This window comes from Cebus imitator, unplaced genomic scaffold, assembly GCF_001604975.1.
Source record: "Cebus imitator isolate Cc_AM_T3 unplaced genomic scaffold, Cebus_imitator-1.0 Scaffold112, whole genome shotgun sequence".
Lineage (NCBI taxonomy): Eukaryota > Metazoa > Chordata > Mammalia > Primates > Cebidae > Cebus > Cebus imitator.
The window spans coordinates 2,833,044-2,856,640 of NW_016107427.1; the positions used below are offsets into that span (position 1 = coordinate 2,833,044).

The following is a 23,597-nucleotide window of genomic DNA, read 5'->3' on the forward strand; positions in this document are numbered from 1 at the left end:
AAAAAAAAAAAAAAGGAAAAAAAAATATCTGGCTGGGCACGATGGGGGAAAAAAATACTGGGCTAGGCACAGTGACTCACACCTGTAATTCCAGCAGTTTGGGAGGTTGAGGTGGGCGAATGGCTTGAGCCTAGGAGTTTAAGTTCAGCTTCAGCAGGGTGATTGAAACCCCAGCACTACAAAAATATACTTAGCCAGCGTGGTGCCCCATACCTGCGGTCTCAGCTACTTGGGAGGCTGAGGTGGGAGGACCACTTGAGCCCACGAGGTCAAGGCTACAGTGAGCAGAGATCACACCACTGCACTCAGCCTGGGCAATAGAGCAAGACTCTGCCTATAAAAAAAAAAAAAAAATCTTGAGACTGGGTAATTTATAAAGAAAAGGGGTTTCATTGGCTCCCAATTCTACATGCTGTTTCAGAAGCACGGCAGCATCTGCTCGGCTTCTGGGAATGCCTCAGGAAGTCAACATCAGGACGGAAGGCAGAGCGGGAAGCAGATACTTCTCATAGGCCGGGGCAGAAGGAAGACAGGGCGGGGAGGGCTGCTCCCTTTAAACAAGCAGAGCTCATGGCAGCTGTGTCACAGGAGCCCTAGGAGGGGGGCGTTAAACTATGAGAACCCACCTCCACGATCCTATCCATGCCAGGCCCCACCTCCAACACCAGGGACTTCAATTCAACTCAGATTCCAGCAGTGACACAGACCCAAACGTCCTATTTAGGAAATTGCAACGGCCACCCCATTTTCACCAGCCACCACCCCAAGTGGTCAGTAGCCGTCCACATCGAGGCAGACCGTCTACCAGCAAAAAGCTGAAGGCTCAGATGAGCGTGAGCATTTTTTAGCAATCAAGTATTTTTAATGAAGGCATGCACATTTTCTGAGACATAATGCTACTGCACACTTAGCAGACTACATACAGTGTAGCACCAACGTCACTTCTGACGAGATCGGACGCATCCAGAATGGTTCGGCCGTAGATGTACAAATGTACCTTCTGTAGGCACTGGGAAGCCGAAACACACGTGTGCCTCACTTTACTGTGACACTTGTTTTACTGCCAAGGTCTGGAACGGAACCCACAATGTCACCAAGGTGTGCCTGCATTAGTTGTCTAACCTAGTAATTTATGAAAAGGTCACGGCTGAATTGGGTTTATTCCAGGAAAGCAGGGACATTTTAACATTATATTAACAAATCAAAAAGGGAAAGCCACATGATCACAGGAATTGGCAAAATCCAATCTTGACTGATTAAAAACACAAATCAGGACATCCTGGCAGGGCTGGGCGCGTAATCCTAGCACTTGGGGAGGCCACAGCAGCGGGCGGATCACAAGATCAGGAGTTCAAAACCAGCCTGGCCAAAATAGTGAAACCCCCTCCACTAAAAATACAAAAAATTAGCTGGGCACGGTGGCGAGTGCCTGTAATCCCAGCTACTCGGGAGGCTGAGGCAAGAGAATCGCTTGAACCAGGAGGCAGAGGTTGCAGTGAGTCAAGATTACACCACTGCCCTCCAGCCTGAGCAACAAGAGCAAAACTCCACCTCAAAAATAAAATAAAATAAAACCATGATGTTTTCTCCAACTTTTTAAATGAAAAGTCTATACAGAGAAGTTGAAATAATAGTACAAGAAAAACGTGTATATGGGCTGGGCATGGTGGCTCACACCTGTCACCCCAGCACTTTGGGAGGCCAAGGCAGAAGTTCACTTGAGCTCAGGAGTTCAAGACCAGCCTGGCCAACATGGGGAAACCTCATCTCTAAAAATACAAAAGTCAGCTCGGCGAGGTGGTGCGCACCTACAGTCCCAGCTACTTGGAGGCTGAGGCAGGAGGCTGAGGCAGGATGATCACTCGAGCCTAGGAGGTGGAGGTTGCCGTGAGCTGGGCCACTGCACTCCAGCCTGGGTGACAGAGCAAGACTCTGTCTCTAAATAAAAAAATAAATAAACTCTGTATACAACTACCTATATTAGAATTAACATTTGAGGGGGGTGCAGTGGCTCACACCTCTAATCTCAGCACTTTGGGAGGCTGAGGCAGAAGAAACACTTAAGGCCAGGAGTACAAGACCAGCCTGGGCAACAAAGGGAGACCCCGTCTCTATAAAAAATCTTTTAAAAATGGGGCCAGGCATGGTCACTCACGCCTGTAATCCCAGCAATTTGGGAGGCTGAGGTGGGTGAATCACCTGAGGTCGGGAGTTCGAGACCAGCCTGGCTAACGTGGAGAAACCTCGTCTCTACTAAAAATACAAAAAAAATTAGCTGGGCGTGGTGGCGCATGCATGTAATCCTACCTACCCAGGAGACTGAGCCAGGAGAATTGCTTGAACCCGGGAGGTGGAGGTTGCGGTGAACCAAGATCACGCCACTGCACTCTAGCCTGGGCGACAAGAGTGAAACTCCCAACTAATAACACTTAGTTCGGAGGCCCAGACGGGCAGATCACAAGGTCAGGAGTTTAAGACCAGCCTGACCAACATAGTGAAATCCCGTCTCTACAAAAAATACAAAAATTAGCCAAGTGTGGTGGCGTATGCCTGTAATCTCAGCTACTCAGTAGGCTGAGGCAGGATAATCACTTAAACCCAGGAAGCAGAGGTTGTAGTGAGCTGAGATCGCGCCACCGCACTGCTGCCTGGGTGACAGGGCAAGATTCTATCTCAAAGACAAGAAGAAAAAAAAAAGAAAAAGAAAATTAACAGTTAGTCCCTAATACCATCTATTAGTCAATCTATATTCAAATTTCTCCAACAGTCCCAGAAACACTTATACAGTTGGTTTTTCAACACTGACTCTAATCCAGGTTCCCAGGCTGCATTTGGTTGTTTCTTTGGGGTCTTTTCATCTAGAACAGAAGCTGGCGACTGCTTCAGGCGGGAAGATGGTGAATATTTCAGGCTCGGGGAGGTTGCAGCTCAGCAGCAGCCACAGGTATCCAGAAGGCAATGGAGTGACAGCCAGGACAACACATCTACAAGAACAGAGAAGGGGCTGGGCCCTGACCTGCTTCGTGGGGCTGCTTTGGAGTGGCCGCGTTTAACCAGTTCCTGCACTCTGAAATTTCCGGAGAACTGCCATTGGTGGGAATGTGAGTTAGCACAACCATTATGGAGAGCAGTTTGGAGGTTCTTCAGAAAACTAAAACTAGAGGCGCCATGTGACCCAGCTGTCTAACTCTTAGGTATTTACCCAAAAGAAAGGAGATCTGTGCATCAGAGATGCCTGCACCCCCAGGTTTGCTTAGCACTGTTCACAAGAAAGACTTGGAGGCAACCTACCTGTCCATCAAGAGGCGGCTGAATAAAGAAAATGTGGTTCTTATGCACAATGGAGGACTATTCAGCCAGAAAAAAGAAAGATTCTGTCATTTGCAACAACACGGATGGAAGTGGAGCTGATTCTATTAAGTGAAATAGGCCAGGCACAGAAAGACAGGTGTAACATGCTCCCACTTATCTGTGGGGTCTAACAATCAAACAACTGAGCTCACAGAGACAGAGAGGAGATGGCTGGGAAGGGTAGTGGGGGTAGAGAGAGGTTAATGGGTACAAAAATTAGTTAGAAAAAATGAATAAGATGCAGCATTTGGCCAGGTGTGATGGCTCATGCCTGTAATCCCAGCACTTTGGGAGGCCGAGGAGGGTGGATCACTTGAGGTCAGGAGTTCGAGACCAGTCTGACCAACACAGTAAAACCCCACCTGTACTAAAATACAAAAATTAGCCAGGCGTGGTGGTGGGCGCCTGTAATCTCAGCTACTTGGGAGGCTGAGACAGGAGAACCACTTGAACTCGAGAGACAGAGGCTAGAGTGAGCTGAGATGGCACCACTGCACTCCAGCCTGGGCAACTGAGTGAGACTCTGTCTCAAAAAAAAAAAAAAAAAAAAAAAGGAGAAACTGGCAATCCTAAGTAGAGAAAAAAATTGTAATTGAAAGTTATTTATTCAAGAACCGGAGACCCATTAGGAACACAGGAAGCAGAGAGGCGAGTCTCTGTATCTGCACCAATTACACAAAAGCAGCTGCGCAGGGAGCCAGTCTGACCCAGACCCAGGCCTCCTGTGTTCGGGCCCCCTGGCTCCAGGCTGGCTGAGGGAGGTGGGGATGCTATTCGAGGTCTAGCCACAGGATCAGGAGAGAAGCGGGGCAGTGTAGACAGGTGAGGATCCAGGTTCCCTGCCTTGCTCAGCACCATGCGACCCTGTACTGAAGCACATCTTTAGTAAAACCAGTGCTTCCCTTAGAGATGCTGCAGGGCATAAGTATGACACTTCTCACGAAAAACAAAGCCATCACTGCTAACTCCAATCTATCCCAGGTGAGGGGGGAGAAGGGAGAGAGCAGGGAAAGGAGACAACCAGGCAAGCAGCAGTCCAACCTGTGCAATGCTGACCCGGCTCACCCCACAACACCCAAGGGCAGACCCACAGAGAGCCCCTCTGTGCACCCAGCACCAGGGCACCCAGCACCCAGTACCCGGCCACCAGCATCCAGCACCAAGCCACCCCAGCATCCAGTGTCAGGGCACCCAGCACCAGGCCACCCAGCCTCTGGGCTAGACCAGAGGCAGCACAAGGAGGGACCATGCAGCTCCTTCAGATTAGGAAAGGGCCACGCTCCATACAGCAGAAAACAGGGACGAGGCCAAAGAGGCAGCACCCACCATCGGAACCAATGAGCTCCTTAGAAACAGCTTATCTACGAGGCCAAATGCCCTCAGCATGAAGGGAGGAAGAGAGGGAAGCCAGGGGAAGACAGGGGAAGGGAGAAAGGCGGGGGTGGAGGAGGTTGGGGGACAAGGGGAGAGGAGGAGGAGGAGGTCACAGGGCGTGGCAGGGCACACCTGCAGCTGGCCCCAAGCTCTGGGGACTGTCTGGGGACATCCAGGAAGCCCCGAGAACTGAGACAAGGTGACTCATCTTAATGACAGAGGAAACCACCTGGCCAGATGTACCTCTTTAAAGAGACGGTTACTTACACCATCGCAAACAGACCAGAACACTGGCTGGGCGAGGTGGCTCATGTCTGTAATCCCAGAACTTTGGGAGGCCGAGGTTGTTGGATCACCTGAGGTCAGGAGTTCGAGACCAACCTGGCCAACATGGCAAAACCCCACCTCTACTAAAAATACAAAAATTAGCTGGATGTGGCAGTGTGCACCTGTAATCCCAGCTACTTGGGAGGCTGAGGCAGGAGAATTGCTTGAACCTGGGTGGCAGAGGCTGCAGTGAACCAAGATTGTGCCACTGCACTCCAGCCTGGGTGACAAAGTGAGACTTTGTCTCAAAAGGAAAAAACCAGAACACTGACCAGAAGAAAATCCCCGGGGCCCACAATTCCTTATTGAGGACACTCTGGGAAAAAACTCAAGGACTGACAGGGCTGAGTGAAGAGGAACAGAAAGGGCTCCCAGGGGCCTCTGGCGGGGCTTTTTCCCATCTCCGTTATACAAGGAGCTCCTGCTCGTGAACAGGGGAGAAACTTGTCCAAGAGGCTGAGAACCGACCTCGGAGGCTTAGCGAGGACAGGCCCTCTCTTGGGATCCCAGAGTGGGCATGAGGCCACACTGTCATGGACTCTGGCCTCTCTGGCTGGTCAGGGAGGTCCAGGCCATGAGGCCCTTGAGGCTGAAGGAGAAGGACGTCTGAGGCAGGGCAGTCCCAAGGTTGGTGCAGAGCATACGAGGCAGAGTGGCCCGGGCAGGAGGCGCCGCTGACCAGCAGCCCAGCCAGGAGGGGAAGGACAGCCTGCCTGGGCCACAGCTTCACAGTCCACAGCAATTCAGCACTTGCCCTCTTAAGTTTCTAGGGGCTGATAATTCACAAAGGAGGACACGGCTTGCTCTCTCCTGCCTGCAGGGACTGCGCAGAGGTGTGGACCTCATGTGGGGGCAGACCTGTGCACCAGGGATCCTGCATCTCACGAATGGCCCCACGAGACAAGCGAAGGGCTATGACACTGGACACGACTCGGTGGCCGCCAGTCACCCTAGACCCCTGAAGATGGAAACCACAGGAAGAGCTGGGCAGCTGCCTCCTTAAGCCCACCCAGGGGCACCACCCTAAGAGGCTGGCACTACCCCCCAGAGCAGGGCACCTGTAGGTGCAGGAGACCCAGGTGCCCTTTGACCCAGCGAGTCTTGCAGGATGTGGCCGCCCACTCCCCTAGATGTTTAGGGATGTTTCTGGAGGGGTGTTTGCTGCCACAGTGATGGAAGGCACTGCTGGTTCTTGGAGCGTGGCCGACATGCATCCTTCACGGGTCTCACCAGACACCTGCCTCGGCTCAGAGCTGACTCCAACTCTGATGCAAATGCCATGAATTTTGGTTTCACAGACACTGGATTTTCCAGGAATGCAACCACCCATAAGGCACACCTCAGGGAGGAAGAGGAAGCCTGCCTTGGCCAACCCCAGTGAGGGGCTGAGTCTACCCCCAACGGCCCTCTCAGCGCGGCTTGAGCCAGCAGCGGCCACTTCGTGTCCTGATGCAGATGCGCCCGAGAGGTTCCAGATGGAAATATATGTCAATCTGAAACCCTGGGTGCAATCTACAAAACATATTTCCATACTACAGAAGAGACATCACGATGCTTTATTAATAACAACATGAAGCAGTAACAATGCATTCACCAAGCTGCCTAAGCCCTCTCCCGTATTACCTCCATTATGCAATGGAGATGTGGGGCCCGGCTGGGCGGAGAGTGACAGGCTGAGGCTGACCACTCCCTGAGCCCTGGATGCAGGGCCCCAGAGGAGAGACTTGCCCAAGGCACAAGGCCGTACTCCTGCAGTGGCCTTGACCCCGGAGCATGCCAACATGGCAAATGCATGAGAGCTGCAGACGCCAGCCTGTGTCCGACTTTACACTGCTAGAGGCCACATTCAAAAGCAAAAGAAACTGGCAAAAAATAATTTAATAATACATTTTACTCAACTCAGTATATCTAAAATATTATCCTTTCTGCATGCAACCAATATAGAAGAATATGAATGAGATCACTTACATTCTCCTTCATGTTACGCCTCTGAGACTGGCGTGCATTTCACACCAAGAGTGTATGTCAGTTTCCACCGGCCACGTTTCCAGCATGCCTCTGTGGGCTACGTGGCTCATGCGCTCTGCCCCAGACAGCACAGGCTGAGATATGACGGGTTATCTGAGATTGACATCCTTCCCACACCCCTTTTCTGTTTGCATATCAAGAATTTTAGAAGTTTTTAGCTTCACTAAACTTTGCCTTCTAAAGTATCTATCATGGTTCATTTCTCTACTTGAGGCAGGTGCAGGGGTTCAACACTTTATGTATGCATTTTCATATAAAGTATTTCCTAATTTTAAAAAAGGTTGACAGATTCCCTAAAATACAATTTAATCATGAGGCACAAAATAAAAATTATGACAAAGTTATTAAATACTTCCAGTTTTCTTTTTCTTTCATAAAATTTGTAAGGAAGAAAAAATGATCCCTTTCTGGAAATAAATACATAATAAGAGACCAAGTAAAAACAATTAGGAATTACTATCACTTCCTTCTCAATTTTCTTTTCGTCCAAAAAAAGTTTGTACATTTATTCTCATTCATTCTCTCTCTCCATTTTCTCTCTCTTCCCCCTCCCTGGCGTTAAGAATGACCAACTCAGAATCAAACCACCAGACTCAAAACAAATCTTCCTTGCTATGAACAGTTAACACACTGCCACCCATCACGTGTCCAGTTCACCACCATGTCAAACACAGTTGACTGGAAATGTCCAGGGACCATCACTCAGCAGTAAGACGCCTGTCCACTTAATGCTAGTGAGCAGGGGACGTCCCGCACCTGGCTCTGGACCTGTCCTTGTTTCCACTTTGGGGAGATACATGTGAGTGGAAATAACAAGGGTAATTGGCAAAATCATTGTGAAATGAATCTGTCCTACCATAAATGTGACTGCAAATTTTGAGGCTGATTTGCACAAGGCCACAAAGCTGTGACCCATCCACACATTCAGTGGCAATACCACCGGGAAAAGGGCAGCTACCATCTCTGAGTCGTCAGAATCCCTGACAGTAAAGCTGAATAGTCCCCAGCGCTCAAGATCAAAGCTGAGTTCCTGGCAGAAGAGACCTGCAGAGACCTTTCCCACCTTCCTGCTAGTGACTCACAAAGGCAGCCTTCGCATACCTGACAAAGTTCAAGACAAGAACAGGCTGACCAGGAGCTCCCCGCCTCCGTCCCCCACCCCTGCAGATGCCTGTCCAGAGCGTTCCTCAGGAACAGTGGCCGTCCCTGCTATGCCACGCCAGGATCGTGGGCACTAGGGGACAGCAGATGCTGCCCTCAGCTATGCTGAGCCATGACGTGATTCAGCAGCAAGGGAATCGGATGCTGGCCCAGGAACGCGGCACCAGCCTGGGAGGCCACGGACAAACACCAGCTTCACTGGTACAAAGGGCCGGTGCCGACTGATGTCAAAGCTCAAATCCACACCCTGAGTCTCCACAGCGCTCTGAGACGCCCGGGGGCACAAGAGACACAGAGCCACGTCCTCTGCCCCGAGGTCACGCTGCGCTGTTCTTCAAGCAGAAACAGTAACAGAGACGGGCGAGCTCACTCCTCAGCCCCACCCCGGGAGCATAGGGAGAAGCCCGAATGCCAGGATGCGGGGACGTGGGGGCTCTCGGGAGGCAGGAGTGCCAGGTGCTCGGAGGTCCTCAGGCCAGCTCAGGACAAAGGCGTACCGCTCAGGCTGTCGCTTCTAGATTGCTCGGCTTTTGAACGTAGCGCTCACTGATCGCAGTCACGCTTCCCCAAGTGCCATCATCCCTGGGCAGTCCAGCCAGGACTCACAGTGCACACGGCCACACACAACACGGCTGCCCCGACACGCACACGGCACAGCAGGCACACATGCCACTGCGCCATTGACAAGGCATTTTCACATGTGCAGCCTCACAAGCTGCAGAGGAAGAACAGACGAGGAGACAGGTGCTCAGCTGAAAGCAGAGAAGGAAACCTGCCCGGGCCATACCCACGACCCAGCCTCCAAGCCCACAGCAGCCCAGAGAGACCGGGCTCCTCCGGCACAGCCAAACACCCTCAGTCCATTTTCCAGCTGAAATAAAATACTGCACAGCAGCAACTGTGCTTCCTATGGTTTTCCCAGGAGATGAAGCTTTACTCAATCTTAGCATGTTGGATTTCTTTTTTTTTTCTTTTCTTTTTCTGAGTTGGAGTCTCACTCCAGTCTCAGGCTGGAGTGCAGTGGCACAATCGCAGCTCACTGCAACTTCCGCCTCCTGGGTTCAGGCAATTCTCATGTCTCAGCCTTCTGAGAAGCTGGGATTATAGGCACGCACCACCATACCCAGTTAATTTTTGTATTTTTAGTAGAGACAGGGTTTCACTATGTTGGTCAGGCTGGTCTTGAACTCCTGACCTCAAGTAATCAGCCCACCTCAGCCTCCCAAAGTGCTGGGATGACAGGTGTGAACCACCACAGCCAGCCACGTTGAATTTCAAAACTAGAAGACAAGCCAAGCATGGTGGCTCACGTCTGTCATCCCAGCACCTTGGAACCTGAGGCGGACAGATCACTTGAGGTCCAGAGTTGAGACCAGCCTGGCCAATATGGTGAAATCCCATCTTTACTAAAAATACAAAAATTAGCCAGGCGTGGTGCCACACATCTGCAATTCCAGCTACTCCGGAGGCTGAGGCACGAGAGTCGCTTGAACCAGGGAGGTGGAGGTTGCAGTGAGCTGAGATCCAGATTTTACCACTGCACTCCAGCCTGAGCAACAGAGCAAGATCCGGCATTACAGAAAAAAAAAAAAAAAAAAAAAAAAAAAAAAAAAAAAAAAAAAAAAAAAAAAAAAAAAAACTAGAAGATAAATGGAAATAAAAAACTATTAAGCATCACAACAGTGTTATTCTTTCAAATGCTACTGGTGTGCTTGAAACAGAAACGATCTTTGCAGAGGGCAAATCAGCAACAATGTGTCTAACGTCTTCGAAATGTCAAGACCCTTTACTCAGCAATCCACCGGCAGAATGTACCTTCAAGACACTGACTAGAGAAGAACCATATGAGGACGCCCATAATATTTACAACCAGGAACACGGAGTAGCATGTCCACTGTCGAGGCTACCACAGCCGGCTGTGTCCAGGCAGGGGAGCCGAGTTCATCCTCCCTCGAGGGGGCTCATGGAACGTCGGCAGTGTAATGTAAACTGAAGTGGGCAGGCCACAGAGACAGCGGCCACAACGTGACTCTGTTACAGTGTGTTAAGAGTGTGTGCATGTTGGATGCAGTGGTTCACCCCTGTAATCCCAGCACTTTGGGAGGCAGAGGCGGGCGGGTCACCTGAGGTTGGGAGTTCAAAACCAGCCTGACCCACATAGAGAAATCCCGTCTCTACTAAAAATATGCAATTAGCCGGGCGTGGTGGCACATGCCTGTAGTCCCAGCTACTCAGGAGGCTGAGGCAGGAGAATCACTTGAACCTGGGAGGCAGAGGTTGCGGTGAGCCAAGATCATGCCACTGCACTTCAGCTTGGGCCACAACAGTGAAACTCCATCTCAAAAAAAAACAAAAAAAAGAGTGTGTGTGTGTATCCAACTCACACTCAGGATAGGGGCAGGCCACCTCGGCAAAGTGACATCCAGGCCAAAGTCCCTGGGCAAAGGGAGAAAGAGTGTTCCAGGTAGGCGAAGGTCTGAGGCAGAACATGGCCAGTGGGACAGCTTGAAGATCAGGTGTGGGGGGCGCGGAGCCTGAGGCGGAGGGACACTGACAGCAGCAGACGTCGTTGAGGGGGCTGGGCAGGCAGTGACGGGGAATACGTGGGGCTACTGAAATGCTGCCCCTTGTGCTGTGGGGAACAGGTGTGATGGGAGCTCAGCTGGAGTGACCCCCCTGTGAGGCCACAGGCAGACCCGGCAGAAGGCAGGGCTGGCGGTGGGGAGGGGGACAGGCAGCAGGAGTCTGTGAGGGTCAAGGAGCAGTAGGTGGGGAAGGGAGTGAGGGAGATGGAGGAAGGGGGGCATAGACAGGGCCCGGGTTTCTGTCCTGGACACCAGCAGACACAGGAGATGGACAGGACAAGGTGGTGGGAGCAGAACACATAGGAATGGGTCTGCTGGGAAGACGTCCTCAGCCGGATCCCAAGAATAGCACAATTTCAGCTGCTTCCTAGTCTTTTTCTTCAAACTTATTTTCTACTTTTGAACCCTGACATGCCTTTTAACTATTACTGGCTTATACCATGTACATGTATAGTGGTTCTTCAGTTCTTCAGCTTCTGAATAAAAGTCATCTGAAGAAAGCCAATTGAAATGGTGGCCTGGCCCACCTATCCTAAAGTAGCAGAAAGCATCTCAGGTGGAATGGGTGACAGGGACGTAGACAAAAAGTTAAGTTTATAAGGACAAAATCTGAGTCACATTTTGCAGTTGTAAAAACTGGTGGGCCAGGCACGGTGGCTCACACCTGTAATCCCAGCACTTTGGGAGGTCGAGGCGGGTGGATCGCCAGAGCTCAGGAGTTTGAGATCACCCTGGGCAACATGGTGAAACCCCATCTCTACTAAAATACAAAAAATTAGCTGGGTGTGGTGGCAGGCACTTGTACTCCCAGCTACCCAGGGGGCTGAGGCAGGAGAATCACTTGAGCCTCAGAGGTGGAGGCTGCAGTGAGCTGAGATGGTGCCACTGGACTCCAGCTTGGTCTACAGAGTGATACTCTGTCTCATAAACAAAACAAAAAAACTGGTGAAAAGCATTTGATAATGATGTGCTTGGCAGGGAGGCTTCCCAGCTTTAAACTCCCCGGAAATTACAAGTTGTCCTACACCAGGCAGCTTAGCCTTAGATAAAATTTCCCCCCAGACAGCCTGGTACATCGAATCTGTGACATTCCTTCTACTGTTCATTATCGTTTCATTCATCAGGTTCTATGTAGACCCACCTCCACCATCAGCAATTTCTTCAGTCTCAGATTTCTGTTGTAGGATCACTTTCCATCTTAGTCAATTACATCTTTAGCCATCCCCTTTGTGATCCCAGGAAATTGACCCAAAGCTATTCTTCATCACTCCCACTCCCGGGCTCCTGGCAGGAACAGCGCTTCCCCAGGGAGGCTTTGCTCCCTTCAAGTCTTGCAGGAATCTACAGACAAAGCCCACGTGAAATAACCTCGCAATTCAAAATCACAAAGCATGCGAGGGGCAGTACCAGTGAGCAGGAGGCAGCAGGACAAGTGGCAGCGTCCAACCCTCAACACATTCACATTTTGTATTTGTCAATATGATTATAATATGGTATTTCTTTGGTATTATTAGCTACAGAATAGAAAATACGTATGTTTAGAGATAAAGAGAAAATAAAAACAAATGTAAGAAAACCAAACAAGAGGAGAAGCCAACGTGGAAAGAAACAAAGAGAACTTCCAGGAATGAAAACTATCATCATTAAAATAATGAAAATTAAAAGAACAGGTTAGGCTGGGCATGGCGGCTCATGCCTATAATCCCAGAATTTGGGAGGTAGAGGTGGGAGGATCACTTAAGCCTGGGACCAGGTTGGGCAACACAGCATGACCCCATCTCAAGAAAGAAAAGAAAAGAAGAACAGATTAAATATTAATAGCACAGATGCTGGGCACAGTGGCTCACACCTGTAATCCCAGCACTATGGGAGGCAGAAGTGGGCAGATCACCTGAGGTCGGGAGTTCAAGACCAGCATGGCCAACATGGAGAAACCCCATCTCTACTAAAAATACAAATTAGCCGGATGTGGTAGCAGGCGCCTATAATCCCAGCTACTTGGAAGGCTGAGGCAGGGGAACTGCTTAAACCCTAGGCGGACATTGCAATGAGCCAAGATCGCACCATTGCACTCCAGCCTGGGCAACAAGAGCGAAACTCCGTCTCAAAAAACAAAAAAAACAAAAATTAGCTGGGCATAGTGGTGGGCGCCTATAATCCCAACTACTCAGGAGGCTGAGGCAAGAGAATCACTTGAACCCAGAAGGCAGAGGTTGCAGTTAGCTGAGATCACGTCACTGCACTCCAGCCTGGGCAACAAGAGCAAAACTCCATCTCAATATACATATATATGTGTGTATATATATATATATATATGTATACACACACATATATAAGTATACACATATATACACATACACACATGTATATGTATGTATATTAATAGCACAGTAGTTGGAGATGAAGACAGAGTTGCTAAACTGGAAGGCAGAGCTGAAGAAATAACTGGAATGAAGCACAAAAAGACTAAAAGGTAGAAACATGACTAGGAGCTTGAGGGGCTGACTGGGAGGATGGCATCAGAAAGCCAGATGTGAGGCAGATGAAGGATGGCTGACCCTTCATATCTAGGGGTTCCACATTTGTGGATTCAACCAACTATGAATCGAAGATATTTGGGGGCAGAAATTCCAAAAAGCAAAAATTGAATTTGTTGCTACTAATTTTTTTTTTTTTTAAACCGCGTCTCACTCTGTCGCCCAGGCTGTGGTGCAATGGTGTGATCTCAGCTCACTGCAACCTCCGCCCCACCAAGTTCAAATAATTCTCCTGCCTCAGCCTCCCGAGTAGCTGGGATTACAGGCGCCTGCCATCGCGCCCAGCATATTTTTGTATTTTTAGTAGAGACGGGGTTTCAACATCTTGGCCAGGGTGGTCTTGAACTCCTGACCTCATGATCCACCTGCCTCAGGCTTCCAAAGTGTTGGGATTACAGGCGTGAGCCACTGTGCCCAGCTTGGCTCTCTACTATTTTAAATCCATGTTAATGAAGTGATATACAGGCATTGTATTAGATATTATAAGTAATCTAAAGATGATTTAAAAATATACGGGAGGATGTACACAGGTTATGTACAAATATGACACCATTTTATATCAGGAACTTAGGCACCCACAGATTTTGGTATCCGTGGTGGGTTCTGGAACCAGTCCCTGGTGGATACTGAGGAATGACTGTATTCAACAAAATAACAGCTAAAGCTTTTCCACAATTGCTGAAAGACGTGATACTCTATCTTCAGGAAGTATGATGAATCCAAAGCAGGAGAAATAAAAAGAAATCCATTCTAGAAAGACCACAGTGAAGCTGAAAAACACCAGAAATAAAAGAGACTATAAAAGCAGCCAGAGAACAAGCTTACTACTGACACAGAAAGGGCAATCGAGATGACAGCTCACTTCCTAAGAGCAATTTTATAAGCCAGAAGATACACAATAGAATTCAACCCTTAAAGAAATGCAGGGAATCCGTGCTATACAGACTATATCCTCTGCCCATGAGTCTTTTCAGCTGAAATCATAAAAAAAAACATAATCTAAAATCCTTAAGGCCTTTGAACATAAAAGCACTCATGGGTCATGGAAGAATAAAAAAATTGTAAAATGCTGAACAATGAAAATATTACATACGTCATATGGCCTTAAATGCTTTTGACAGTGCTGGGCACAGTGGCTCATGCCTATACAGCACTTTAGGAGGCAGAGGCAGGCAGATTGCCTGAGGTCAGGAGTTTGAGACCAGCCTGCCCAACTAACAATACAAAAATTAGCTGGGCGTGGTGGTGCACGCCTATAATCCCAGGGGAGGCTGAAGCAGGAGAATCGCTTAACCAAGGAGGCAGAGGTTGCAGTGAACTGAGATCACACCAGTGCACTCCAGCCTGGGTGACAGAGCGAGACTCTGTCTCAAAAACACACGCAAACACACACACACACACACACACACCCCATTTACAAAAGCTAGAACAATAATAAGGGCACCTGGAAATAAATTTAAACACAGAGTGTCAGGTGGTATGTGGAATATCACAGTGCTTTATCAAAAGACACCTAGGAAGACCTGCACAGTCAACTCTTGAGGGATAAAAGGCCTAAGCAGATAAAGCAAACTTTACAACTTCTACAAAAAAATACAGAATACATCTGTGACCCAAGAATTGGGAGGAACTTCAAGCAACATGCAAAAGGCACTACCCAGAAAAAAAAAAAGGATGGATAAAATTATACATTACATTTAAACTATCTTGTCATCAATACAAAGACAGTGAAAGATAAAACCCAACTGGGAAAAATATCTAATACACACATTACAACCAAAGATGAACAGCCTGAATATATAAGGAAATATAGAATATGGAAACTATATATAAGGAATAGGTGAGAAAATGACATAACCCAAAAGAAAAATGGGTGAAACACATGAACAGGAATTTCACAGAGAAGGACGTGTGTAACCAATAAATATACAGGATGCTCAACTTTATCCAGCAGGGAGGCGTAAATCAAGACCACAATTGCACAACAGTTTGTATCTACTATCTTTGCAAAAATCACAGCAATACCAAGTGCTAACAAATATGTGGCTCAACCTCACACATCACTGGTGGCTGTGACTTGGTGTTGTTCTGGGAAGCAGCCCACTCAGAGGTTAAGCACACAGGACATCAGAGGGCTGCACACGTGTGCCCAGAGACATGGACACAGAACATCCCCTACAAACAGGTAGGGATTAGGAGTGCCTCTGGAAAACATTATTTTTTGCAGGATTTATATTTGCAGAGATCTTATGGGAGAGTCTCCTGCAGGCACTTAAAGACACATGGAGTTACTGTTTTCCATCCCGTGCTTATTCTCTGAATACCATCTTCTCCTTTCCTCTAAGTATCATCAGAGAACGCTGTTTCCAGCAGCCATCCCTGAGACAGAGGCGATGATTCTTTTGGTTTCACCTGCACGAAATTTCTTGAGATTTTTTCCCGTCTCTTCCTGCATTTTTGAAGTGCCCGTTTTGTCCTCATTTAATTCGTTCAGTTACTTTATTTCAAGAAATAAACAAATACGGTAGCCCAGAGATTGTAAAAATAGTAGCCCCAGCTGAATTCAGGTGGCAAGATTTTTAATTCAGCTTGTGTGGTTTGCTAAAAAATAAATAGATTGCACATAAAACTCCAGATTTCTGGTTCCTCCTGGAAGACTAAAGATCGGGTAACTCTGGTCCTATGACCACCTGGCCCTGCTTAGCTGGGGGTCAGTGGTGGGCAGTCAGGAGAGCCAGGCCCTTTGAAAGAGGCCTCAGTCTCTCACTCATGTTCACCAGTCACCCCTTCCTAGGCCTCATGTCTGCATTGTCACTTACCTTCCTGGCAGGGCCCCATCAGAATCTGTGTTGATGATCTTCCTGTATAGCTTTGTTCACCAAAAAGAAACGTTCTGTACTCAGTAATTCACTAACATTGATTGATTGACTGATTGATTAATTGAGATGGAGTCTGGCTCTGTCTCCCAGGTTGGAGTGCAGTGGCACGAGCTCAGCTCACTGGAACTCCATCTCCCGGGTTCAAGCAATTCTCCTGCCTCAGCATCCCCAGCAGCTGGGACTACCAGCATGCGCCACCACACCTGGCTGATTTTTGTTTTTTTTTTTTTTTTTTTTTAGTAGAGACAGGGGTTCACCATGTTGCCCAGGCTGGTCTCGAACTCCTGACCTCAAGTGATCTGCCCACCTCGGCCTCCCAAAGTGCTGGCATTACAGGCGTGAGCCACCTCACAGGGCCTCAATAATTCACTAACATTTAAAGAAAAGAAGTAAAAGTTACAAAGGCTTTGGGGCTCCAGGAAAATGCAATGCTAGCCTGGAGCTGGAAGTGTACTGCATGACAAACACATTTTCCAACCAATGTTCTAGAACTTAAGTCGTAGTAATACACTCCTGATTTAGAAGACTGAAAATAACCTGTGTGCACTGAAACGCGTATGTCTTGATTGCTAGAGTGCATTTGAAAACTCCCAGAACACCAGCACTTCCGATTCCCTGCGCCAGCTTGCTACCAGCCACGGCAGGGAGTCCTCCTTGGGTCGCCATGGTTCGCTTTCTAAAACTAATCCAAAATACCACCCGCCCGTGCCGCGTGGTGATTCACAGTTGGGATGGTCTTTACTATTCCTTTTGTTTTTGTGGATTACCAAAAGTCACTAAACTTAGCCAGGTGTGGTGACAGCACCTGTAGTCCTAGACACTTGGGAGGCCAAGGTGGGAGGATCACTTGAGGCCAGGAGTTTGAGTCTGGCCTGGGCAACGCAGCAAGGCCCCATCTCTAAAACAAATGCATAAAATTTTAGGTCCCTAAACTTCGTCTCTGAGGCTGCCATGGGGCTCTGCCAAAGAGAGTGGCTTCAAGGTGACAGGTGAGTCATAGCCTCCTCACCAAGACACCTTCAGGACCCCTTCGGGGCAACAACCAAAGGGGTATTCGTGCAGGGCCAGGCCTGAGAGATGCAGGGCCACCCTGGAGGTCAGCTCAGCCCAAGGACTCAGCACTGGGCTGGCTGTGCCTAACGCAGGGCTGGGTCTGAGGCTCCTCCTCCCCAGCCCTGCTCCTTCTGCCTCCTCTCACAGGAATCAGGCCTGCCTGGAGGTCTGAGTCTCACCCTCTGCGGGGTTCCCTCCTGCAATTTGCATCTCACCTTGGCACACACTTCCCAAACTGACAAGTGCGTAACCCAAACTGATATGGTCTTCATCTAACAATCTGACTTCTGTCTATTTTGGCAAAAATCAATGGTATTATACCATATTTTACAAAGTATAACAATTGATTAATTTCTCAATGCATGCACAGATTATGTGTAACTCCCTAATAAAATGCACATTTTTTTCATTCAATCAATCACTCCAATTAGACGAGGACAATGGCCTAAATCAGAAATCAATCCATGAAAAGCTTAACCCAATCATCAGCACATTCTTCATGTTAGGAGTCAATAAACAGCTCTTTATTTTACTCTCACTAAGTATACCACAAAAAGCTGAGCACAGATGAACTTACGTCAATTAACTTTCTTCCCCATTCCCTACCATATCCAGCATGTATCTGTTTCTATCATTTCAGATGGGGGTTTCAGAGCCCCCAGTCCAGCAAGTGCAGCCTTCTACAAGTGAAAAGTGTTTAAATGAATACGTGTATGCGAAGCCAATGACTTTGTCTCTGTTTCGGAAATGTAGATTTTCATCTATTGGATTTTATGAGCATCAAGGTAGTCTGGTAGAAAGAATGACAGCTTTGGACTCTATCAGACGTTTGTTTAAATCTAGATTTGCCAGAGCTGAGATGCTGGCCACGCCTTCCCCCTCAGTTTCCCAGGTGTCTGTCAGTTTCTGTGTGATGGGGTGAAACCCCTCTCCTTACAGGGGTGTACAGGTGCTTATAAAATAATAAGGTTGACATGTCATAAAGCAGGTGACACACTTAATGTCAGGTCAGCAAACAGGACCTGAGGAAAAGAACCAGAGCCACCGCGGCTGCAGCTCCAGTGCTCGGCTCCTGGCACCTGGCTGAGAACCAGGAGGACAGTCGGGGTGAGCCATCCATTTCAGGACAGGAATTTCCTTGTAGAGCTTGTTGCTACGCTCATTTTATAATTCATCATTATTGTTACTTATTCTGCATTTCATCCCCTAAAGTAACTGAGACCATCTCCAGCAATGGTGCATGGCCTTCCCCATCACCTGGGGACAGGCCTCCAGGCTGCAGGCACACCGTCCCACCATGAGCGCCAGCCAGGAGGAAGATTTCTGCCTGTCACACACTGAAGGATGCTTCTGTTGCTTTCAGTTCACCACGAGTAACATTTAAAATGTATCCTATCTGCAATCCTTTTACCGAGGCTTGGGGAAAGATGTGGCCAATTTAACCTAGGCATCCATGTATCCTAATGACCAGGTACAGACTTTGGTCCTGCAGAAACAACTAACGCCAACTTTCACCATCAACGCTGCCTTCCTGCCCCCAAAACTAAACACGGACAGTCCAAGTTTACCAGAGCGCCTGTCTCCTGTACTCTGCTTGACAAAGATAATCAAAACGTGTGACTTCTAAACAACTAAATGAAAACCTGTCAGAAGGTGAACTGCCTAAAATGCAGCATTTTGAAATTAGTAACTTAGAATTAATCTTGAAATTATTATGAGGTGGTTTTAGGAACAGACAGCTCATGGTCATGTAACCTCAGCACTTGAAACGACCCATTTAAAAGCCCAAACACTCTTCCGTTAACCCAAAGTAAAGTCCCACGAAATCTCTGAGCAACTGTCTTCAGAAAATTCAGTCCAACTTTAATGTAACAAAAATCTTGCAGTGAGATGGAGTAGCTAAAGATCTCACATTAAATAAGTCATTAAAAAGGAAACAGTCAAATGTAGCCAGTCATGCTGTGCTCTAGAAATACCGGGCCAGCCATAACTTGGGTAATTTGTAACTGTGCAATCACAAGAGGTTTTGACAAGGCCAGAGGAGGAGGAGAAGTGTGGAAGAACAAGCAACTGAATTTACCAGAGGTGGGTTTTGATGGTGACAAGGGGCCTGCACTGGCACTTCAATGACAAGCACCAGGAGCCCCAGCATGGATGGATGGGGGGGGGTCTGCACTGGAAGGGCCCAAGTGGGGCTCCAGGTCCATGAAGAGGGTAAATGTGATTGGGTGAGTTAAGGACACCCCTCCACCAAAGGAATCCAGGAAATCAGGCTCTTCTCAAACACATTCTGATCTTTATCTTCCCTGTTGATGAGAATTTCAACATATCCCACCACCTTTGATTTCACCAGGATGGCTCCGCAGGCTTTCAGCACCAGGATGGGTCCTTGGAGGTGGGAGTTGCAGGGATGGAAGCCTCAAGTCAGCCCTGCTGATCCCAGACAGAACCTGGGGCAAGTATCTCAAGCCCTGGCTTGCCAGAACATTTGTTTACCAGGTCAAAGTGCAGAGGGGATGGGAGGCAGTCACGGGTCTACAGCAGGGACGGAACAGATTACTTTGGTGAATGCTTTTTCCTAATTTCCAAAATAAAACAATTACTTCCTTTCAGGTTGCTTCCCCAGCCCTGGCACACAGACTCATGCACAGGCACTGAGTCTGCACTGGGCACCAGGCTGGGGCGGGGCGACACCATCCCTCCAGGGAAGCCTGTTCTAGAATCTACACGCCTGGGGACTTTCCCATCTGCCACATTGCCTTTAACCCTGCTCTCACACACTCTTCAGGCTGCTGCCACGCATCACCCTGGCAGATATGCCAGGACAGGGCCACACGCAGGTAGGGTGACCACAGAAAGCAGCCACTCCATGAAGTCAGCTTCAGAACATTTAAGGCCTCTACACCTTCCAAGGCCAAGGGACCCTGTTCATCTGAATGTCAATGGCATGAAGCTGCTTTTTAAACAATGTCCTCAAGAAGATACCTAAGAGTAACTAGAAATGGATACAAGAAGTGAGTTGTCACAAGGACCGGCTAAGTCTGAACTCTGTGGGGGGCGGGTGCTCAGGATTACCTGGAAAGGGGGAGGGGAACAGCCAGGAAGTGACCAAATTAGCGCTCAGCATCCCCGGGAGACCCCTCTGAAGCTTTCACACAGAGAAGACGAAGGTAAGCAAGTCGGAGTAGGGGAGTAGCGGCGGCGCCTGCAATTTAAAAGCCGCAGCAGCCAGGGTCCCGCTCCCAGCCTGGGCCCGCCCCACCTCCCAGCCCCCAGCGGGAGCCGTGCACTTGGCTCTCGGCGTTGGCTTTCGTTTTTAATACGAGCCGCACGCTCATCACCCCTTCTGGAAGCCAGCAGCGCACCTCTTTCCTTCTTCTAAGATCATGTTTCCCAGGAAAAGGAACGCAACTGCTCCAATATTCTCTTAGACAAAGCTTTTAATATTGCGCTGCTTTTCTTTTTTTAATAAAAAAGGTCTGGGAAGCCATTTATAAATGCATTTTCCCTATTTCACTAAACTTCTCTCAAAGTTACACACACACACACACACACACACACACACACACACACACACAATTTTGAACTAGCTTCAAATACTGATAACCCTCCTTTCCTAAGTGCTTCGGGACCCGCTGTGCCAAGGGTCCTGGGGTGGCCAAGGGTGGGTTTTCGCTCTCATGGCTCTGGCTCCTGGGCTGACCCCCTCCCCTGACCCGGCCGGTGTGAGCACGCCGCCGGCCTACGGGCCGAATGCAAAGTCTACCCTGGGCTCCGCAGCTCAGTCCCCGCGCGGAGCGGCTAAAAGTGAAACTGTCCCTCAGCCTGGACGCGCGGAGAGGAGGCCCCTGGGGAGTTCCGGGTCCCCAGCGCCCCGAAACCAGGCGGCGGGCGCGTGCTGTCCACGGGGGAACGGAGCGGGGCCGGGAGCAGAGTCCAGGGCGGAGGAGAAGGGACGCCCCCGCGGAAACTCACTCGCCTTCCCTAAGCCCTGGCCCGGGCCCCTCCGGGGGCGCCCCGAACCCCCGGGCCTCCCACCGAGCCCAGCGCCACCAAGGCTGCCGCGGGAAGGGACCTGGGCCTCGGGCCGGACCAGGCCCACCCGCCGGACCAGGCCCACCCGGGAGGTCCCGGTTGCGGGGGGCGCACAGGTCCCAGGCTGGACCCTTCCTGGCCCCGCGCCCTCCCAGGCCCCGCGCCCCGAGGAGCGTGGCCGGCCCAATGCGGCGCGGGGCCCCGGGCGGCCCGAGGTCGGGCGGCGGGGGCAAGGGCGACCTCGGGCGGCGGGAGGACGACCTCGGGCGGCACCGGGGAGCGGTTTGAGTGGGGGCGGCCCGACCTCGGGCGGGGGCCTCGGCGCTCACCTGCGGCAGCCGCCACCTGCTCCTCGCGCGGGCGTCCCCGGCGTCGCCTCCGCGGCCCCGCTCCGGCCGCTGCGCTCCTCGGCCCTGGGCCCGGCCCGGCCCTGCGTCGGGGCCTCAGCGAGTGCGGCACCCGCCGCCCCCGGCCCCCATCCCGCCGCCCTCCGCCCTCCGCCCTCGGCCGCGCCGCCGCCGCCACTTCCTGTGCGCGGCGATCCCACAGTTCCGCCGGCGCGCGCGGGGCGGCCGAGGGACACGCGGGGGGGGGGACGCGCGGGAGGACGCGGGGGGGACGCCATGGGGGGACGCGGCGGGGGACGCGGGGGACGCGCGCGGAGGGAGAGTGCGGGCTGGGGCGGCCGGGTCGGCGGCGGTGGGGCGGGTGGGAGCGCGGGTGGGATCCGCTAACGGGCGGGGCTGGGACCGGGCTGGGGGAAGGGAAGGGAAGGGCGGGGCGGGGGCGGGGGGCGCGGGGATCCGGGAGGTCGGGACTGAACTGGGGGAGGCGGCGGATGACCGGGCTGGGGTGTGGCGAGGGCACCCGCGGACGGGGTCGGGGGCAGGACCGGGTCGGGGCCGAGGGGTGCGGGGCGCGGGGTGGAGCAGGGAGGGGCCTCCGAGCTCTGCCTGAGCCACGCATCTCCCGGGCCAGGGTCTCAGTTGGCCCCGGGGCACTTTGGGGCGTTAGCTCCTCCCGCGTCGGCCGGGGTCGGGGTCGGGGTCGCAGCCGCAGCGCGGCGGGCTCGGTGGGGACGGCCCTGCCCTGCGAACAGCGGCACCTCGCGAGGATCGCGTTTCAGCTCACGTGCTGTGCCCTCTGACTTCTGCATAGTCGGCCCCTGGCAGGCGAGCGCGTGGCGACGCTTGACCCCAGCGGGGCGGGGGTCCCCGGAGCTGTCCGGCGAGTCCCCTCCGGGCTGCGGAGCCGCCCTGGCCCCAGGACCGCGGCTCCCGTGCCCTCTCCCCTGCCCTTGGCCGGCGGCCATCCCAGAACCCACCCGGGAGGCCAAGCAGGTGGCGCTGTCACGGCTGGGCCCGCTGCGGGCTCCACCAGGGTCCGCTCGGCTCGCGTCCTGCACTCGGGACTTCGTTGACCTGGCGCCTGCTCAGGTCCGTGGTCCCAGGCTGGACTTGCTGAGCTTGGGTGGGCTTTACTGGAAAACCATTTAAAATACCAAGTGCTGACACTACCTACTGTGCCCCCCTTTTTTTCTATTATTATTATTGAGACAGGGTCTTGCTCTGCCGCCCAGCCTGGAGTGCAGTGGTACAGTCGTAGCTCACTGAAGCCTTGAACTCCAGGGCTCAAGCTGTCCTCCCACCTCAGCCTCCCTAGTAGCAGAGACCACAGACACACACCACCATGTCTGGCTAATTTTTTACACTTTTTTGTAGAAATGGGGTCTCACGGTGTTGCTCAGGCTGATCTCAAAACCCTGAGCTCAAGTGATTCTCCCGCCTCCTCCTCCCAAAGTGCTGGGATTACAGGCATGAGCCACCGCAACCAGCCTGCACCTCCTTTTAAGCCTCCTCAAATTATTTCAGAAAATACCTAAACTAAAATAAAATGAAAGTACTGTGCACCTGTTCTACTCACAATTCCCTTATTCTCGAAAAAGGAGCTAAGATTTGCAAAGCTCATGGAATTCACCATTTGTAAAACCTCTCACCCATCATATCACTTCAGGTAATCTGTGCCACCAATAAATTCCCATAGGCACCTTCAGGATGTGTGGGTACAAGGATGTGCTGATTTACAGCTTTACCTATAATCACTGGACACCTGAAAACAACCAGACACTTGGTTAAATAAACTAGAACATTCATTTAGCATTTTTAATTTAAAACATTTTTCTATAGTTTTAATGTGATAATTCTGTGTACGCTGATATGATAGTCTCCAAGGTCTGTTAAGAAATAAAAATAGTGCACTGCAATGAA

The 23,597-nt window shown here is 50.7% G+C and overlaps 1 protein-coding gene across 1 annotated transcript in view; it reads right to left on the bottom strand.

The window, feature by feature from the left end:
* The window catches only part of AGPAT3 (1-acylglycerol-3-phosphate O-acyltransferase 3), a 110,104-nt gene extending 88,253 nt beyond the window's left edge, over window positions 1–21,851 (bottom strand). The window contains exon 1 of the mRNA XM_017538540.2: window positions 21,660–21,851. The gene's annotated coding sequence lies outside the window, so the exon portion shown is untranslated. The remainder of the gene's footprint in view (window positions 1–21,659) is intronic.
* Window positions 21,852–23,597: the final 1,746 nt, after the last annotated feature.